A 9,267-nucleotide genomic window follows, 5' to 3' on the forward strand; every position below is an offset into this window, starting at 1 on the left:
AGACTTGCAGCAATTATAACAGGGGGGGTTTCATTAGCACCCAAATAAGCATATTTAAGATGATTGGGTAGAGGTTTAAGTTCTAGCTTTGGTGGGGTGATAATGGATGGCTCCACTTTTGTGGAGGATGATGCAAGAGGCTCAAGTGGTGGCCTAAAGGATGGTGGGTATGGTTGAAACACTTCTAAGGCAGCCATCACTTCTTGGAACTCTGATTCAAAGAGATCTTCCTCTTCTTGTGTTAGGACCGCGTCCAAAGCATCATTAGACTTTTTCTGCACAATTTTAGAAGAAACCTCATGATCCACAACATCAATTGAAAAACAAGTATCAAGAGTGATAGAAGGTTGAGACAGAGCATCAAACACTTTAAATTCAACAGTTTCACCCAAAACAGTCATGGAGAGGGTGCCATCTTTCACTTTGATGATTGTGTCTGCAGAGGCCATGAATGGTCGCCCGAGGAGAATGGGATCAACACGGTCTACATATGGGTTATCCTCCATATCCATCACTACAAAATCAGCCGGAAGAATGAGTGTATTAACTTGAACTAAAAAATCTTCTACAATACCTCTTGGATATTTGATAGAATGATCAGCTAGTTCAAGACGAATTGAGGTTTTCTTTATCCCTTCTAAGCCAAGCGCCTAATAAACTGAATATGGCATTACATTGATGCTTGCTCCCAAGTCCAACATGGCTCTTCCAACCGCCTTATCTCCGATGTTAATGGGAATGTTAAAGCTGCCAGGATCTTCTAGTTTTGGTGGAAGCTTCCTTTGCAACACAGCACTCACATTCTTGTTGAGCTTTACTTCTTCACTTGGAGTAAAATTGAGCTTGTGAGTCATCAAGTGCTTGATGAACTTTCCATATGCAGGAATCTGTTTAACAACATCAAGCAAGGGCAAAGTGATATTAACTTTACTCAAAATATCATAAATCTCTTTAAAAGCCTTATCTTGATTTGCTTTCTTCAAACGGCCTGGAAATGGAATATGTGGAATATATGGAGGAGGTGGGATGTATCTATCTTGATGAAGATGTGATGGCACAAATTTGTCATCTCTTTTATGCAATTGAAATGGATTGGGTTCCTGAGAATCAGATTTGGCCTTAGGAGCAGATTGGGGCGTTTTGGGTTGTTCTCCTTCCATAGCTGTGGTTTCCTCTTCATCTTCATCCTCTACAACCACAACATCATTTGATAGATCAGAACCAACTTTGTTATCAACAATCTTACCTGATCTGAGCACATGAACGGCCTTGGCTTCATGGATTTTTGGATTGATCACGGTTTGACTTGGCCATTTCCCGGGTTCTCTTTGAGCTATTTCAGTAGCTATCTGGCCCAATTGGACTTCCAACTTGGAGATGGCAGCTTGTGTTGTTTGCTGGAAATTGGATTGGTTGATTGCCATTTGCTTCACTATATACTCCAACGATGATGATTGTTGTAGCCTTTGGTTGATTGCCATTTGCTTACACTCACATTTACTCTTATTCGCTCCATTACACGATGAAACTTCAACACGTCTGACCTGTACTATAGGTTTGCAAACCCTTTCGTAGCCATGAGGATGCTACAAGGAACAAAGAAAAATTCATATCACAATCTGCATGTAAAAAATATGTCTCTTCAATTTCTCAACTTGCCATCAGACTTTCTCAGAATATTGTCGACAATAGGTACAATGATGATTTCATAGCAAACTAAATGCAAAAACAACACCACCAAAAGCAGATTGTTACAATTGAATCATGGAATATTGATTTGGTACAACCAATATATCTTTGACAGAACCTATATATCCCATGACAGAATCTATATATCCCATGACATAATCTATATCTATATTTTACGCATGTACCAAATAAACCAATTAATATATCTCTAGAATAGGTAAGGACATGCCTACATCTGATAGTATGAAATGCACTATCTCTACATTAGTATTAGTTTAGGTAAGCATTTCCCAGATAGTATGAAACCCCGAAACCCAGAAAGTTAGAAACCAAGAAAATATATCTCCTCAATTTCTCAATTCACCACGTCTGATACCCAATCTCTGATTGACATTTGACAATTGTGTGCCCAATGTTAGAGATCCAATTCCTATTTGTTGATAATAGGTAAAATGATGACTTCATACCAAAACAAATGCAAAAACAACAACACACAAAGTAGATTATTCAAATTGAAATACATAAATTAAAAATACCTGTACGTGTGGAATTGCACTCTAGCAACCCAATGTCAGAAGACCCAATCCCTATTTTGTCAACAATTGATTTCTTGCTTTTGAACGTCAGGTTCCTATCATTTTCATACCCAAAAAACTCTACATTATTGCAGCAAGAAATCTGCAGCTACTCGACGGAAATCTGGAGCGATTTGGACGGAATGAGCATGATTGTAGGAAATAACCATGAAAGCTGGGATGCCTCAGAAGTGCTAAATTGTGACCATCGAACCTTCTGAGTATCTGTAATATTCAAACCTAATTTGAAACCCCAACAATTCTGCATTGAAGAAGCAAGGAATCAACAGAGATTGGGTTCAAAGGAGAATGACTGTTTGTATAGCAATGTGATTTCTGGGATATGTTTAAGATAATTTCCTTTTCTATCTCAATGACAATTATGGTAAACGAATTCAAATTATGACGTAAATTAAAGGGAGCTTTAGTGATATACCCAAAATAGAGGCTGAAATTATAAACAAACATACATGAAATACTCTTTAGAAACATACCCAAAAACAATTTACTGCATACAAAATGAGTGTTGAATTTCCTATAAATTACATGACTGCCACTAACTTAAAAGAAGCCCAATAAAAAAAAACCCAAAACAAGCCCAACCCAGATTTTTTTAAAAAAATTAAAAAAACGAAAACCAAGGGCATGCCGCTACGACCCTTCCTTCTCCATCGAACCTCTGCAAACCATTTCATAGAAGTACATTGTTAATACCATGTCATAGGAAAACATTGTTAATACCATTTCATACAAAAACATTGTTAATACCATTTCATTCCCAATAAAAAAAAACATGTTTAATACCATTTCTTACAAAAAGATATTGTTAATATCATTTCATACAAATAGAACATTGTTAATACCATTTCATACAATAAATCATTGTTAATACCATTTCATACAATAAATCATTGTTAATACCATTTCATAGAAGTACATTGTTAATACCATGTTATAGACGTACATTGTTAATATCATGTCATAGAAGTACATTGTTAATACAATTCATAAAAAAAAACATTGTTACTATCATTTCATAGAAAACATTGTTAATACCATTTCATACAAAAAAAACTCAAAAAAAAAAACCAGCAAGACATCCGATATCCTGTGCAGAAATCACCTCCAATTGTCCATAGTTTCACCATAAATAATTGCAAAGGCAAAAGGAAATACCTCTACAAGAAGAAAAAAAAAGTACATTGTTAATACTATGTCATAGAAGTACACTGTTAATACTATGTCATAAAACTATTTGAAAGTGTTACCTTCATTACCTCAGTGATAGTCAATGGTATCATGATGTGAATGGCCGGGCAATGGCTATGGGCACTTCTTTCACTTGAGATTAAAGTTGATCAACTAAACAAAGTGAGTAACCAAACAAATACATCTTTGTAATAAATTCTTTCTTCAATAAAGTTCGGATCTTCTTTTCCAAATTTGCCTATGTGAAATAGAGTTCAAATATTAATTATGGACCGAACCCAACCCATTAGAAGTTGTATCAACATGTTACATTACAGAATAAGACTGGTATAAAAGCGTCGTAAACTTGATAATGTATAATTGAACAATACTAGTAATTGTTTCATGTATTAATGAAACTAACATCAAAAGGCATCAGCAATGACGAAGTGTTACTGTTGGAGCATTTCCAGTTTTCTAGACAGTTAAAGTGTTTCTTTTGAGATTTAAATATCCATCTAGGGAGTTTTCTTGAGATTCAAAGTAGGGTTTTGTGTATTGAACTTATGATCACAACAACATAAAAGACGAAAATCCCTAGGCATCATTCGCAGATTGGATTTCATAAACAACAGAGAGCACACCACATAGTTAGAAAGTTAGAACTGGCTCGCATAACCTCATTTTAGCACATAGCTTCTGAAAGTAAGCTTTAGATACTGTTTTCTACTAACTGAAAGTGTTACTCCATTACATCTAGACTAATGTAACCTCACTCTAGCACATAGCTTCTGAAAGCACATTAGTCTAGGACCCAAAGACCTTGACCACAGGAATGTCAATCTAAATTTTTTGAGCTACTCTTGACTAAAAAGTAAACATAAATTAAACAAGCCTCCAGCTTCTTAAGGCAAAGAAGCAGAGAACTAAAAGACTCAAAGGTATTTAGTATGGTCCAAGGTAGATGCCAATTAGTTTTTCTTTTTTTCGCTTTTGAAAAGGTCCATCTTTCACAGCAATGTAGCTGAAAAGTAGGTCTACAATGAAAATTGCAGCCAACTCACAAATCAACCTTGGAAGAATTGTAGATCCTTGAATAAAAAAAAATTTAATTCAACTAAGCTAAGCCTAATCCAACTCAGAAATTCAAACTACTAACCCAACCCTCCAGCACAAATATACTCAGATTCAACTGAAAAAGGATACCTCAATTAATATGAAAACCCAATCCAATATCACAGATTTTTAACCACAGCTCAAACCAAAACACAAGATCAAATTCACAACCAAACCGAATCTAAAATCAATCCAAATTATAAACAACAAAAAATTAAAATCACAATTCAAAACTCAAATGAATATAAAATACAAATTACCTAAGTGGCCTAAACCGAATCGTCATCGAGACGCTATCCCCACCGCCTTCACGATGATCGCCACCTCAGTAGCCAACGCCGCCAGATCCGTAGCCAACGCCACCATATCCTCCGTGACTGTAACCTCCGTTACCACCACAACCACCGCCGCTTCCACGAGATTGGGCGTCATGGCCGTCGAGGTTCTAGCCGTTTATGCCTTCGATCGCGTCCCTTATAGCCTTCTCGTGGTTGAAAGTGACAAAGCTGAAGCCCCTGGACCTCTCGATCTCACGGTCGTTGATGATCTTTGATTTGATGATCTCACTGAACAGAGAAAAGGCCTCTGCAATGCATCATTGTCGGTGGAGGAAAGAGTCGGCCTCATGGATCAGGACCCAAGTCCACCTCTTGAGTTGTAAAACGACCTTGCCTATGACTAAGATGCGAGATATTGAGCTATGAGATCTGGAAATAGCTGCAAGATCTGTAAGAAAGCAAGTGAGAGATCTAGAAAGCAATGAAAATTAGAGTTGCGGCTCCGACGGTGAGGTTAGTTAAATCAGCAGCTCGTCGATTTCTCACAGACCAGCTCCGAGATTTTGAAGGAGCAATCGTAGATTATCTTAATTGAGCCTTGGAACTGGGTTTATTTTGGGCAAAAGGGCAAAACAATAATTCAACATTTCTATTATAGTACAGGTATATTTATAGTTTCATGTCTAGGAATGGGTATTTCACTAATTTTGTATATTATTACCCAATTCAAAGGATAAGCGGCAATATTGGAACAAAATATAAGGGTGAAAAAATAAAAAATAAAAAATATATCAGAAAATATTAAAAAATGAATATAATCCTATGTGGCATAAAAGTCAAAGAACTTGTATCGAAGTCACCAAATATGAAGATTAAAACCAACTTCTCAATGGAAAATTGAATCTATATCAACTTTTCTATTTTTCTTTTGGGAAAAATGGGAGTAGGCGGCAGCCTACTCTACCTTGGCGTAGGACCGCCACTGAATGCCTCAATCCCTCACTTATATAGATTCATGCACTGTGTTTTTTGTGCACATCAATCAAATGACCTCCTAAGATAGTTGGCAAAAGTTTTGTTTTTAACCAAGTGCGTGGTAGAGTAAGTTCTTCCTTTTGGAACTTGTTGGTGAATTTTAATTTTATTTAATGATATCAAAATATGAAAACTCATTAAGGACAATTATGATTGTAACGAATAGACAATATAATTTTTTATATTTTTATATGTCTTGTGAGAATTTGAATTTTTATTGTTTATATTTTGTGAGAGGCCCAACACATGTATGAGTAAGTAATTCGGCTTTCAATCACAAGACACCTCCTAGGCCAATTAATTGAGCCTATTTATTTGGCAAATTAATTGATACTAAAAATAGAGATATTAACTTAAATATGGGATATCATCATCAAATAAGGAGATTTGATCCCAATAAAATCCCTAAGGGCCCGTTCGGTTAAGTTTTAAGGGGTTGTTTTCATTTTCAGGGAACAAAATTGAGACAAAAACATATTCAGTGGCCCAAAAGCAGAAAACATTGAGAATGTTTTCATAAAATGAAAACAAGTTTATGTGTACTTGTAGAAAACAGAAAAAATATGTTTTCATTCTCATGGGAAACGCTCAAAACAGGAGAGAGAGAGAGAGAGAGAGAGAGAGAGAGAGAGAGAGAGAGAGAGAGAGAGAGAGAGAGAGAAGGGATTTTGGGGATTTTGGTTGGAACTTCTCGAGCTCAGGCTGGTGGCTATGGCCGTCAATTGCGTCAATTAAGATAGGGGAAAGATAGAGGGAGGAGAGGAGGAAGAAAGGAAGAGTTTGGGGGTGATGGCACCTGTTGCCGTGACTGGACGGTGACGAATCGCCAGTATGAAAGTGAGACAGCGTGGGGGAAAGAGAGATTACATAGAGAAAGAGAAGAGGAAGAAAGAAAGGTGGAGGAGAAAAAAGAAAAAGAAAGGGAAAAAATAGAAATAAATAAAAAATAAAAGAAATAAATATAGTTTTAAATTTTTTTTAAAAGTAATATAATTTTTTATTTGTTAAATTATACATTTTTTATAATATCTTTTTAGAACATAAATTAGCAAAAATACACTTGAAAAATAACTCACATATTATTATTTTCAAATTGTACTACCAGATACGTTTTCATTGTTTTTATTTTCTGAAGATGTTTTCTAGATGCATTTTCAATTCTTGAAAATGCAAATTCGTATTCTTGTTTTCATTTTCTGAAAATATTATTAAAAAAATTCTCCGAAAACGTTACCGGAAGGGCCCTAATAAGCTCAATCTCCACAATTTGGGTGAAAGAATACATTCCTTCAAAATATGAATTATTCTTTGAATAACCCTAGATGCTTAGAGCCCTATAAATACACGACTTCATTCAACATACAAGGTAATTCGAAACTCAATTCCTAAACCCTAGAAAAATACTCGAAGCTCCTTTCTCCCTTTCTCCTAGCTATAGTCCTCTCTATTTTTGTCTCTCTACATGGCTCCGGTCACCCAGTTCTCACCTTAGAGAAAACTCCATACCTTTTTTTAGCTATTGTTTCTCCTAGATTCAATCGAACTAACTTAGGCATCGGAACCCCCCGTGTAAGAACCCAAAACAAAATATCTAAAAAGAAAGAAAATATCTAAAAAGTAAGGAAAATATCTTTTAGCAAAAAGACAAGTTTGCCCTCGCATATTTTAATGGGGGAAAATTTGACTTTTTAATCGAGAAAGAATTTGAGAATTTCGCTTACGCCATTGCGTAGAGCGCGGCGAAACGAGTTCGTAGACACGGAGTAGACCCGAATCGGAGCCATAACGAAGAAGATATGGTCTAAAAACCGCGAAGGGCAAAATGGTATTTTGGCCAAAAAGTCAGATTTTATAACTTCTCTCTCTCTCTCTCTCTTCTCCCCGTCACTTTCTCTCTCTTCCCTCTCTCCCTCGCGTCGCACCTCTGCCTTGCGACCGTTCAGATTCCAAGCCATGGCCAGGCCACCACAGGCCGAGCCGATCTCCGCCGTGGGTACCTACGGGTCCGCCTCCGTGTCGCCGTCACAACCTGAACAACCTCAACCCCGAGGCCGCCCTGTGCTGGCCGAAAAATCGTGTTTTTCGACGGAGGTTCGCCCAAAGCTACCCAAACTTCCAGCTCGAAATTCTCCCTCGTTTCTCCACCAAATCGATCGAGTAAGGTATGGTTTTTGAGCTATTTTTCGTGCTCTAGCTGATGGGTACATGGGCTTCGATCGATTTTAGCTCTAAGGGGTTCGATTTTCGACTTGAAGTTTGGCCAAAACTTCGGTCCTTCGAAACTACTATTTCTGGTCACTTTTTGGGGGTTGTCCAAGAACAAAAGTGACTCCAAATGGGGTGTTTTACCTAGGGTAGGAGTTTGGAGTCTTGGTTCCGAGAGTTTTCGGCCACCTGAAATCGCTTTGGACACCCAAAGCTGCCCGCGTGTGCTGGAGAATGTGGGCGAGGGTAGTGATGTAATTCTATAGAGTTTTGTGACCCTCTTGTCGTCACGAGCATGTGGAATTTCGCGGATCTCAAACGGATTTTCCATATCGCGCGATCCGTGGGTGCAGTGTCGTTAAATCTTCGGATCGAGCTGAATTTTGGATATGTCGGTCCACATGATGTCAAGATCGTGTAGGATTCGACGGATTGCGAATCGGAGTCCTGGATACTCCGGAATCGCGAACCCTGGGGCTAGGGTTTGGATTTTAAGCGATAATGCGATTTTGACCAATCCGACCGTCCGTTTTGGACCAAACTCGCAGAACATGGTTCCCTCTCTGTAAGGAACCTTCAGGGGAGCCCGGATTGGCCATTGGAAGTCGGGGACCCACGGGGTCCCGGGTCGGCCGATCAGACAATTTATCGCTTAATTGAAGCATCGGGTCTTCCAGACTGATCTAAGAGTCTAAAAAGTTAGTGTGGGCTCAAGAGTAACTTGGATGTGAATGCACGTATTTCTAGGAGCCGGGGGCAGGGTGTTTAATTTAAATTCTTTATTCAGCAGTTTATTAATTTAATATTTATGGATAATCAAGCAGCAGGAGCCCGTCAGGACCACAGAGAAGAACTTCACAAGGTCCAATTAGCTCGGACCATCTGTGAGTGGACTTTCTTTCATAAATCAGATTTCATGAATGATTTGATGTGATTTCATATAAATAAGTTTTATAAATGAGTTTATATTGATTTTATATAAATACGTTTTTAGAAATAAATTTATTTGAATAAATTTCTTTATTGATCTTGAGTAAGCTTTATTATATTTCCGAGCTTGATTAGTACAAAAATAGTTCAATAGTTTTGTGCTGCTTACGTACACATGCCAAAGAGTTATAGGAAACAGAGTTCGAGGCTTATGACAGATGAAATAGCAGCACAACTTGAGATTTCATTTA

The 9,267-nt window shown here is 37.5% G+C and overlaps 1 long non-coding RNA gene across 2 annotated transcripts; it reads right to left on the reverse strand.

Moving 5' to 3' along the window:
• Positions 1-1,350: 1,350 nt before the first annotated feature.
• On the reverse strand, positions 1,351-5,464 carry LOC117612801. 2 transcript variants are annotated; one of them, XR_004583570.1, is made up of 5 exons: positions 4,829-5,464; positions 3,542-3,711; positions 3,388-3,442; positions 2,226-2,943; positions 1,351-1,586 (listed from the first exon to the last, which is right to left on the reverse strand). It is a non-coding gene; the product is annotated as an uncharacterized LOC117612801 (long non-coding RNA). The 2 variants fall into 2 exon arrangements; XR_004583569.1 differs by lacking the exons at positions 1,351-1,586; positions 2,226-2,943 and having other exon boundaries at positions 3,281-3,442.
• Positions 5,465-9,267: the final 3,803 nt, after the last annotated feature.

Source organism: Prunus dulcis, unplaced genomic scaffold, assembly GCF_902201215.1.
Source record: "Prunus dulcis unplaced genomic scaffold, ALMONDv2, whole genome shotgun sequence".
NCBI classification, from domain to species: domain Eukaryota; kingdom Viridiplantae; phylum Streptophyta; class Magnoliopsida; order Rosales; family Rosaceae; genus Prunus; species Prunus dulcis.